This window comes from Balaenoptera musculus, chromosome 3 (assembly GCF_009873245.2).
Source record: "Balaenoptera musculus isolate JJ_BM4_2016_0621 chromosome 3, mBalMus1.pri.v3, whole genome shotgun sequence".
NCBI classification, from domain to species: Eukaryota; Metazoa; Chordata; class Mammalia; order Artiodactyla; family Balaenopteridae; genus Balaenoptera; species Balaenoptera musculus.
In genome coordinates, this window is record NC_045787.1 from 47,819,071 (window position 1) to 47,831,613 (window position 12,543).

Genomic DNA, 12,543 nt, shown 5'->3' on the forward strand with positions numbered 1-12,543 from the left:
ACACATACCAAGCCCTCAACAAATGCTTGTTGAAGAAATGAATAAATGGCTAGTCACAACTCATGCCTCTTACAACCCAATTAATTCCCTTTAGACACTTCCATAAGTAATATCTTGGGACAGTTCTGAAATTTTTGAAAATCTTTGAAGGGTCTCCAGCTCTCCTACCAGGGGAAGATGTGTTTCACATTGACACCTATGCTCCTTTCATGCCATTCACCCAAAGAAGGCCTACTTCTCCTTGCCACTGTGGCTTTGATTTTGGTGCCACTGAAAACCTTTCCACTTCCATAAATCCTTTTTCAAATTCTTCCAGTTCATTGTGATATTTCATCCTTTGAATTCCTTTAACATCTAGGGTCTATAACCATTAATCCAACAATCAACATGTACTGCTAAGCACGTCTTTTATATTGCTGAACTCAACTGTTATTTTCCTTCAGTATTATAGTTTAACTTTCTTAAGTTTATTTCTTGTTCCGCCAACAAGGAGAGTATATTCCTTGAAGTAGCTGCCAAATCTTGCTCATTGTGGCCTTTCCTGCAATGTTTTGCATGTGTGTGCCCACAGATGTTTTTTTAATCGACTTGAAGACAGGAGACTCCATTTAAGGAGCTATAGTCTCTGTTTGCCAGTTCCCACTGATCCCCAACTCCCTGACTCCCTCAATCCATCCTCTGTCTTTTTCTGCCCTTTCTCTGAGGGAAGCTAACACCTTCCAACTTTCTCACCAGGGCTCCTTTGCCTTTTGGCTTCCATTTGTTTTCAGCCAATAGAAGGCACAGTCAGGAGACCAATGATAGGAGGACAGAGTGGTAAGGAATTGCTTTTCTTTCTTGGCCAGTTCTGTAGTGTTTGAGTCCTTCCAAGACCATGGCTTCTCTAGGGCTGACCCTCTTCTAAGGCTGTACCTCTCACATGGGCTCCCATAACATCATTTCCACCCTTTGTTTCAGGCCTGATACCTTAACATCCTTTCTTGATTCCCTTAACCTTGACCACACTTCAGTAAATAATCCCTTCATTGAGATCTCTTCAAACTCCTAGTGTTTTGTTTCTTGCATAGGAGATTTCAGTATAGTTGGGGTAAGACTGTGGTAATCTTGTAAGTTATCATCCAAACCAGGACACTTTTGAGAGTGAAAGGGGCACTATTAATAATTATACCATGGCAACAGGTATAAACCAGAGCTGCCTCAGGCCACCTGGAATGAATGGAGATCCTAGGTGAATCAGACATGTAAAAAGAGAACTGTTACAATGAAGAGATAAAACATTTCTAAAAGAGATATTATTACAGGATAGCATAAGATAAGTGCCAAAGGGTGGAACAGACTTTCAGTGCTACAGCCATTCCAAGAAAAGAGAGATCATTTCTCCTAGGGGAAGACATCTGAGTTCAGTGCGGGGCTCAGCACTCCTTCTCCAACTAAATGAAGTCACGCAATCCATGTGTGCTTGGCCAGTTTTGTAGGTTTTCTCCAAGAAATTTCATTCCCAGTTTAGACCCACCTCCTTCCCCCACACATACCCAGCATAACTCTCACCATTTCTTTTTGTTGCTCAGCTCTGGGTTTTTAGGGAAAGCAGATAATTTAAATTTTAGTCAATTATTCCTTTCTTAAAAACATCAAATGCATTCCTGATTCAGCTATAAATCACATATGCTGTTTTTGATTCTTTAAAAATCATCTTTTAGCTTCATTTTGCAAAGTTATCTGAGAAGTGATTTATAAGCTTTACTTGCAAACTCAAGCATTCTTACTAAAAATAACATAAAGCCTAATAAGGAACGGAGGAATGTTTTTAATGCATGTGTGTATATTTCACCTCTCTAAACAAAGGATTGGACAATTAACAAATACTCTAAAGTCTTATCACCTTCAGCAAAGGGCATCCAGACTCATTGTTCCCCCAATTCTAGCTGATTCAAAGCCACTTGGCAAGGAAGTGTTTCTAATTTTCATGTTGCTAGTAGAAGCAAGTTGCTATGAGCCCCACTGTGTGACTTCAGGCTTGCCAAATCACTGCTTTGTTAGGCATTTCATACTAATGAGAATAGTTCATAAAAACACTCATACCCCTACCCAAGGGCAGAGAGGACCATGCAGGTTAGTAGCAAGAGTTTCTTTTCTCCTACTTCCCAACCAGCACAGGCTGGTTGGAATTAGACTGGTGAAAAATGGGGCTTGGAGAGATCCCTCCTGAGAGATTCAGAAAGGGTCCTACAAGACCAAGACAAACAGGAGAGGAAAGCAGTAACTGGAGGTAAAGAACAGGCGCAGACTTTTAAAGGAAATGGTATATATTGATGCAGATGGGTGGGAGTAAAGAGAGAAAGTCACTGAAGAGATGTAAGAGAGAGAAAAGTCACATGGCAGCTTCTCATTCCACGCTGGTAAGCCATTAAGATCTGAAGGGAGCAGTGCACATAGAGCAATTTTAGCAGGATAAAGTTCAGGCATGAGACAAGAAAATGCTGCAGTGTGCCTTTGATAGCAGAAAAATTAGAACTGACCTAAGTGGTTTTACAGATTTGTTCCATTTCAGGTCCCATTCAAATTCTTCTAAAGCACTTTCAGCCCTCTGCTCACCTTATCATCAGGGAAGATCTCCAGCTGCTGTGCTGATGGATAGAGAACTTCTCTTTCTCCTGGTACCCAGTACATGTCATATTCTGTAGGAGGAAACTCCCTGATGAGAATATTCTGGGTCCATATGGGGTGTAACATTCTATCAGCCTGTGAATTTTAAAAACCACCCTAAGGCCCAAAATTAATCCTTCAGTTATGGGCCATTGCCTGCTGTGCTTTGCATGCATTATGTGAAATGGATTATAACTAATTTTTCAAAGTCAGCAGATTGTTATTTACCCATATGTTGACAATCAGTTTGAAGAGGCAGAAACTGTGTGTCAGCTACTCCATGAAAAACACTACACCTACTCAAAAGTCTTCATTAGCAACATGTAGATTATTAGCCAATGTAGATCATTAGCCAATGTAGACTGGCTTTTCCTTTCAAAACTATATTAAAATAATTTTATATTGCATTTAAAATTACCTATAATAAATAGTTTTTAAAAATTATCTATATAAATAATTTTATAACACATATTATATAGCTATAGAAATCTATATTAAAAAGTATACAATAAGGACTTCCCTGGGGGGTGCAACTTAACTTCCCTGGTTAAGAATCTGCCTGACAATTCAGGGACACAGGTTCGACTCCCTGGTCCGGGAAGATCCCACATGTCGTGGGAGCAACTAAGCCCGCGAGCCACAACTACTGAGCCCGTGTGCCACAACTACTGAAGCCCACGCGCCTAGAGCCCATGCTCTGCAACAAGAGTAGCCACCGCAATGAGAAGCCCACACACCGCAACGAAGAGCGTAGCCCCTGCTCGCCACAACTGGAGAAAGCCTACATGCAGCAATGAAGACCCAATGCAACCAAAAACTATATTATAACATATACAATAAATAATAAAAATATATAAGGTATACATTATTATATATAAATGTCATAATATCTAGAAATAATTTATATTATATATATATAAATATAATAAAGCATACTACTATAAATTATCTGAAATAATTTTATATTACCATACTAATTTACTATATCAATAATTTTTGTTTATAGATAATTTTAAAGTAAACCGCCAATGCAAATTTTGCTAATCTGTGTGTGTGTGATACATAGTATTGATAAAACCTTTCTAAAATGTGTCAAGGGTTGACATGGTAAATATCAATATGTGCATGTGCATTTTACAAATCTGCCATTACAATGGTTATTGAAAAGTAAGTACATTTTTAAAACAACTTCATTTCCATTCATCTCACAAACAACATTATGAAGCCTACTATGTGATAGGCACTATGGTATATATCCTGATATAAACTCTTATAAAGTATAACCCCTGTTCTCAAAGAGTTTTGTAGACCAGTTTGAATGAACACAAATCCCTTCACAATATGATAAATGCCTTGATAGATATGTGCTCAGGTGCGAGGGGGGAGAAGGGTCTGGGAAGATCTTTCCAAAAGTGGTCTCAGCAGGAGCTGAGTTTTGAAGGATGGGGAAGAGCCAGTTGAAGAGAGGATAAGGGGGAACAGAAAGGCACATTCCTGTAGAGGGCAGAAGCAACCGCATCTTGCTAAGGCACCAGAACGTGGCTCTGCCTGATGTGTTTATCCCCAGGGCTCAGGGTAGACCCTGAAAAATGACTGACAATGAGACTAGATAGATAAGGCCCATATCATGAAGAAACCTCGTGTGTTAAGCTGGCAGCCAATGAGATTTTCAGTAGTGACATAGCTTGATCAGAGGGTAGAGAAAAAAAAGGATGGGTTTAAGGAGAAGGGCTATAGGACTATCTATATTGGAGACTTTAAGCCACCCATGGAAGAGAGGATAAAAGATGGTGGAAAGAAAGAGGTGAAATGACTCAAGTTGATTAGAAGGGAGAATCTAAGGTCTCAGGACTGCTTGGATATGGAGAGTTTCTGGGAGGAAGTCTAGGTTGTTTCCCATACTTCAAGCTAAGATCACAGGGTGAGTAGTGGTACTATTAATGGATACAGGACTGCTTGAGGATAAATATGTTACCATTGTTCATTATTTACATTTTGGGGTGTTTTGGAAGGAAGGATGTGGAGATAAAACATTCAGCGGGGTATTTTTGTTTGGGGAAATTATATGGCTCTGGAGCTCAGCAACAAGGCCCTGAATCATAAACTTGAAATGGACATAACCAGCGTCTAAGCAGATGTTGAAGTCATGCGATAAGTGTTCTGGGAAAAGTGACTAGAAGAGCAAAGGTCAAGAACAGAATCTTGGGGTACAGCATCATAAAGCAGGCAGCAAGCACCAATTATAATGAACAGTCAGAAGTATGTTTTTTTCTTTTAAATGAAAGGGAAAAAGGTTTAAGGAGAGAGGGGCTTAGAGAGTCAGATGCTACAATGAAGTCAAGAAAGTTTTTTTTTTTAAAGAGTACTGTTTTAGCAATGCATTTCAGTATGTTGAGAAAAATTAAATTTCTGGTATATAATTAATTGATAAATTTTAATGTGTCAATTTAATAATGAAAGTCCTCAATGGACTTTTTAACTCAACATATAGTCTACTCTCAAACAATGGCTGAAAGATAATCCTCCCAGAAGTAGAACTGTTTTTAAGGTGATTCACTTTACATGGTGTCACAGGCTGGGTTCTCTACAAGCAGATGCTGAGAAATGCAGAGATGGAATCTGGGATGTAAGATGTTTATGAGAGATCAGCACTGAAAGGAAGGGGAAGGAGGAAGGTTGAGCAGAGGGAGAGCTCTAGAGGGAGACTTGCCCCTCAGAGTCTCCCATACCAGGCTGAGTGCCGGGCCTTTGTACCCCTCTTCACTCAGTCCCTGGAATGGCATGGCATCATGAGGTTGTCTCTACAGCTGAGGCAGATCTTGAAGGAGCAAACGGCTGGAGTGCCCTCCCACAGCTGGGCAACAAGCCCTCCCTGAAGGAAATCTGGGCACATTTGTTCCAACCTCACATAGCTTGCAGCACCTTTGGCCAAACATGTGAAGCAGAGCCTCATCCAGCTATGATTATGGGTATTTGAAGTAGCCAACTATTAGCTCTTTGTCTCTTATTGGCATTATAAAGCCATTTCTCCGTCATTACTAATATGAAACAATTTTTGATAGTAAAAGACATTAATTATGGTCCTATTACCTTGTTATGTGGGTGTAAAAGTCTGGACTGGATAAGAATGTCATAATTACAATTCTTTTTGAAATTAAGTACTGGATATATGTTACACTGAAGAAAATAAATTGAGTATAAGACAATTAAGGCTGTTGAGCTGTTCCAACAATATTTAAAATAAAGTTGAGAGGAACATCATTTAATAAACACTTTTCCAAAAATGCTCTGTAATTGGACAGCCCTGAGGAAATAGAATGAGGCAATCATATCTGGTTATATATTGCATTTATACCATTTGACATCTCCCCCTTTGCAAAATAAATTTCCTCTGTACCAGCTGTAATTAGGCGCTGAGATAAAGCTGCCTTAAATATTCTGCATGTTTGATCAGAGCTGCCAGCAGCTGTCAGATCACTGGCTCTGTTCTCATGTACAATGAAAACATCAAAGACATCTGCGGTTTGCCCTAAAATTAGTGCCAGAATTGGCCTCTCTCCTTTATTGTGTAACCAGATTGACTGTTTGCATAACTAACAAGGGAACCTCCAGACATTGCTTCTGGGTCTGTGAAGGAAAACAACCAAAGGAAGACTCTGGAAAGTGGCCAATATGTCCTTGTGCCAGTGTAAGACTTCAGTGTCTGGCGTTTAGAGTCACACAGACCTCGGGTTCAGACCTCAGTACTTACTACTTACTTGTGACTTTAGACAAGTTATATAAACTCTCTCAGCCATAGTGTCTTCCCTGGTAAAATGGGAATGATAATAGAACCTACTTCATAGGATTGTTTTGAAGAACAATGAAGATAACTTATGTAAAGCACTTAGCATATGCCCAGGGCTTAGTGAGCACTCACTGACATTAGCCATCTTCATTCCTTCATCTAGTACCTTTTCAAGAAATAATAACTGCAGTGGCTTTGAAACATTCATTTATACTGATAAGACAAAAGTACGAAAAGAGCTCTCCGTTAAGTTTAAAATCATGAATACATAACACACACGCTCACAGTTGTCTTCAGAATTCCTAAAAGTTATGGAAACCTCTTGAAGCTTTCCCTAGCAAACAAGGGAAGTCCTTTCACTCCTGTTTACAATTTGTGACAGAGTCTAAACAAGACCTTTCATTCCTTCTTAGAACTGTGCACTTTCTATCAAGACACTGCCATCAGGTGATTTTGTGGGGACTTTTCTTAGGAAAGCATCAGATAGTTGGCTTTAACTGCAAGTAACAGAAAGCTTGACTCGACTGCCTTAAACAATGAACATTTATTATCTCACATAAGACAGGCAGCTCCAGGGTTGCTCCATTCAATTGCTCAGTGTCCCGTCAAGGATGCAGGTACTTCCCAGCTCTGTGCTCTGCCATTCTCTCATGTTGACTTTGTCTTCAGGCTAGTTGCCTCATGGTTGCAAGGTGGCTGCCATATATGAACAATTATATCTGTTCTTCCTGTGCCTCTTTTTAAGAAGAAGGAAACCTGTCTCAGAAACTTCGCTGCCAGTGTCTCCTCAAATCTCAGTGGCTCAGAACTGAATCACATAGCTATTCCTAAACCAATCAGTAGCAATAGAAACAGAATTACCAAGACTGGCTTCATGAAGTGCAAGGTAGAGTGGAAGAAGATAAATTACTTACAAAAATTGGGTTTTTTTTTTTAAATTGGGGTTTTATAATAAAAGAGGAAGGTGGAATATGTGTTTATCTCCTACAGTATCTGTACAGTATATAACTGTATATAGCTATTTCAGAGATGAAAATCAAAATTCTGCTTTTCTCCCAGTCTTCCAGAAAGTACTACACCAAAAAATAAAATAAAATAAGCCACCTAGCGTACTCCAGCAAGACACCTATCCCTGCAGTCCTTCAATATTTAAAATTAGAGCTATCAAATGTCCTCCTCCTCAGCCTCTGAGTTCAATACTGGGTTCCTTACTCTCCCAGATTGTTAACCTGGGAGAGTAAGGAACCCCAGGTAGGTAGCTTAATGTCAAATCAGCCTTTCCAATTGTTCTTTGACCATGTCAATGACCCAGCATTTACCTCTACAGCACAGCCCTTTCTGGGCATCCCAGAACCCTCCCACTACAAATTGATTTTATGTCTTGAATCCCAGCCTGCCTATGACTGGGAGTTAACACTGCCACCAGATCTTTCCAAAGCTGAGAGCCTATGGAAAATGCATGCCATTGACAGAAACATGTCTTATAAAGACACCACTTTCAAAGGCATGTGGTTGATCTAAAATGACCATTCTAAGCACCAGAATCACTTGTCATCACTGCACTTGTAATCACTGCACTTGTCAGCTAGGATTGCATGTGTTCCCAGTCTGATAAGAATATCTATAAGAATTAACTTGGGATTTTATTAAAGACAATTATAGGATTAATTGAGAATCCAGCCCACACTAAGAAAATAAGACCCATGTACAGTTTGCAATATAGTCATTTTTAGAATAGATAGATACATATATATAGTATATTATATATATATATACACACACACATTTAGAATTCCAAGTTTAACTTCCATTTTTTCTCACTAGGATTTAATAAATCCTTCTGGCAGATATGTTGAGTAGGGGAGTGGAATCTGCTCTGGTCTAGTTCTCTTTTCCTTTATGTATTTGATGAGTTTCTGCTGATTATTTCTTCTTTAAAGACATGATTACCTTCTTGAATTGTACTGGCCAATCCCAACTGTGGAAAATAATCAATCAATTCCTGCTTTTGGTTGTCTATTTTTTCTTCTGAATTTTGAACAAATTCAGACAAAGTGTTCCTCAGTTGATTTCTAAAACATCTTGCTTTTCACCAAGACACTTCTGCAAATGTCTGCTACTAGTGAGCTGCTATGTTGGGATTGTTCTCTATCTATTCATTCAGTCCTACAGCTCTTAGTGCTTTGAGGGCTCTCTGCCCCTAACGCGCTATTCTGTCTGTGTTATGATGATAGGATTACTTCTAAAGCCTGCTAGAGGCAAAAAGAGTAGAAGTACAACTTCTAGATTGAGACAAGCTAGAAAAGATTCTTCTATTGGTGTATATGGACTCCGTGATACTTTATGAGGGGCACCATTGAATACACAGCATTAGCCACTTGAAATCCACAACACATCAGGCTAGTGGTTTCCAAACCTGGCATCAGAATCACATACAGAGCTCTTTAACTAAATGCAGATACTCTCTCACCCCCATCAACACTGGAAACCAATAATCTTTTAGACAATACTAATCTGTATATTTACCATTTAAACCTTTAATGTCATTGCAATGTAAAAGCTTTAATTTTTTTTTTTAGATTCCACTTTAATTACTCCCTCATACCTATTTTATAAAATAAATAGAAGAGATATTTTCATTCTCCTTGACCATTTTCATGCTTTTATGGAGGGAGTATAAGCTAATGTACACTTTCTGGAGAACAAACTGACAATAAATGTCAAATTTTAAATGTTTAGGCCATTTAGGCTTAGTGATTCTCAAAATTCATCCTACAAAAATAGATGCTTCTAATGCTTCTATGTAGAAGCATAGATATGTGCGTATTATTTAGGACAGACAAACTGAAAAATAACCTTTAAAATCTCAGTGGCTCAATACAATGTGTGTATTTTGTGCTCATATAACAGGCCAATGCAAGTCAACAGGGGGGGCTCTGCTCACACGTCATTCAGAGAGCTATGTGGTGACTCCATCCTTCTCTAGGTCCTTGGAGTCCCCTCTATTAAGTTAGAAGTTGGGGAAAGAGAACGTACAGAGGATGGTGTGGGAGATGTTTATGGACCAGGTGTAGAAGTGGAAAACATCATTTTGACCCGTATTGTTTGTCAGAACTGGATGACGAGAACTTGCTCTCTCTACCTGGAAGGGAGCTTGGGAAATGTAGACTAGTTGTGTGCTCTGGAGAAAAAGAAATAAGGTGTGGTGAACACCACCACAGGGAATTGGAGGGAGATGTCCATCACACTATTGCTTATGAAAGCAAAAGACTACCGAAAAGCAAATGTTCATAAACAAAGGTGTGGTTGGGTGAATTATGGCACATTCATATTATAAAATGTGAAGGCTGTGATTTTTTAAAAAAGTGGTAGCCCTGTGGGCACTAATATGGAATAATGCCCACTATATATTGATGGGTCAAAAAAGACAGTTATATAATAGTAATCCTGATATGGTATAATTTGTATCACACATAATATAACTGGAATGTAAATAGTCTAGCCTCAGGATAAGGGCTTGTTTAAAAAAAATTAACCCTATTCACATAATGGAATGCTATGCAGATATTAAAAAGAATGAACAGCTCTATCTATACTGGTATAGATAGAAATATCTCCAAGAGGGGCTGTTAAGAGAAAAATACAAGATGCTGAGCAGTGGATAAAAAAATGCTAACTTTTATGTAAAATTTAAAAATATAAAAATGTATATTCACATATATTCGTATGCGCAAAGAAGATAAAAGTTCAGACAATGTTTTAGGGAAGGAAAACTTGATAGACAGGGAACAGGGAAACAAAACCTGGGTTAGGACAGGAACATCTTTTACAATGATTAACCTTTTGTACCTTTTACGTTTTGTAACATGTGGATTGACTATGCAAAATATAATTTTTAAACCCCCAGTCCTGGGAAAGGAGAGATCAGGCAATCAGAGGGAGAGGGGGTTAAGTCGAGACCTCTGTTTCAGACATGTTGACTTTGAGATGTCTATCAGGCAGCCCAGGGGTGATGTCAGGGAGCAGTTGGCAAATAAGTCTGGATCTCAGGAGAGAAGTCAGAGCTAGAAATGTAAATGGGGGAGTTTTCAGCATATGGATGATGTTTAAACCTGTGAGAATGGATGAGATCACCTAGGAGGAGTAAAGATAAAGAAAGGAAAAGGACCTAGGCCCAAGACTGAGTTACTGTAAAATAATGCATCTTTATGGCCAAAAGTTTGGAAAATGCTAAAAAGCACAAAATAAGAAATAAAAGTCAGCTATGGGCTTCCCTGGTGGTGCAGTGGTTGAGAATCTGTCTGCCAATGCAGGGGACACGGGTTCGAGCCCTGGTCTGGGAAGATCCCACATGCCGCAGAGCAACTAGGCCTGTGAGCCACAACTACTGAGCCTGCGCGTCTGGAGCCTGTGCTCCGCAACAAGAGAGGCCGCGTTAGTGAGAGGGTCGCGCACCGCGATGAAGAGTGGCCCACGCTTGCCACAACTAGAGAAAGCCCGCGTGCAGCAACGAAGACCCAACACAGCCAAAAATAAATAAATAAATAAATAAATAAATAAATAATAATCAAAATACCAAGAACCTCCCACATTAAAAAAAAACAAAAGTCAGCTATAATTCCATTTTCTAGAAATTAAATCAGTGAACATTTTTTTATATCTCCTTCTAGTTTTTTTCTCTGCACCTAAGGATATGCCATAATGAACCTCCTTGTATAAAAATCCCTGTACATATTTGAAGGGAAAAAAGTAAACCAGCATTCCAACAAAACCAGAATATTTGAAAAAGAAGCACAGTGTCTTGTAACCATTAAAGAGCATTCAATTTATAATCTGTGGCAACTTTCTTTAAAATCTCTTTTATCTCTCTCTCTCTCTCTCTCTCACACACACACACACACACACACACACACACACATATGCACACACACACATGCACACACACACACGCACACACACCCCCCAGCACCAGCAGCAACAGCATAGTGATCTGTCACTAAAGGATCTTCTGCTTTCTCTAAATACCCCAACCCCTCTTTTTCTTTTCATGCAGGGCTCTGGCAATGTTTTCCGTCACTTCTCCTGCCTGCTAAGATACATATTTTCAGAAACATGTTGTGCTGGATATCCTCCAGTTGCCCCTCCAGCCTCCTTTGCTCTCCTGCTCTGTGGCCTGCTCTGAGGCTGACCTAAACAGATGATATCACCAGGCCCCTTTGCCTTCTGGCTTCCAATTGAGCTGGGCCAGTGGGGAGACTTGGCAGGAAGCAGAAGGAAGCGAGGAGAGGGAGGTCAAGTTCTTTTTCCCCTCAGATCGCTCCCTGCTGAGTTGTCAGCCTGGGTCCCAGCAGCAACAGCCAGCACTCCTTGCCATGTGGCTGGAGGTGGTAGCAGCTCCCAGGTGTTATTAGCCCTGGGGTACTTCCACACCTCTGGGTAGCTTCTTTAAACCCTGCCCACCCCTCTGTAAACAGTCCTTCAGTTAAGCTCTTCTCCGTGCCCCAGCTTGAGTGTGCCGTCTGATTCCTGCCATGATCCTGACTGATACAATCATCTCAGGCTCATTCAAGTTCTATGTCTCCTTTAGCTCATTTTCTTCATCTCTACAACCAAGATCCTGAGTTCCAAGTAGGCAAGAATTCTTTTTTTTCATGGTGAGAGGAGTGGGAAATGCATAGGAAACCTTGTGAATACTATTTCACAATTTTTTATCCTGTATGAGACGTTAATATAGATAATACAAATACATTTTTATATGCACAAACAAAATCTATCAGGAGTGGCTAATCCTAGGGCCTTGGGGGTGGGGTAGAAAGAGGAAGGTAGGCTTTCAGTTTTGTCTTCATGCATATTCTTGTTTCATTTTGAACTTCAAGAGGCATAGGCAGGTACTACTTCTGCAAAAAAAATACATATATGTAGTTGTGTATATGTATAAATACTTTATACATATACACACACACACACACACACATACACACACGTGTATATATATATATATATATATACTTTTTTATCTTAAGGGACAAAATACTGATTCCAAGGACCCTACCCCAGAAATTGTGAATCAGTGGGTAGGTGCCGGGGTCCTAGGATGAGAACTAATGATG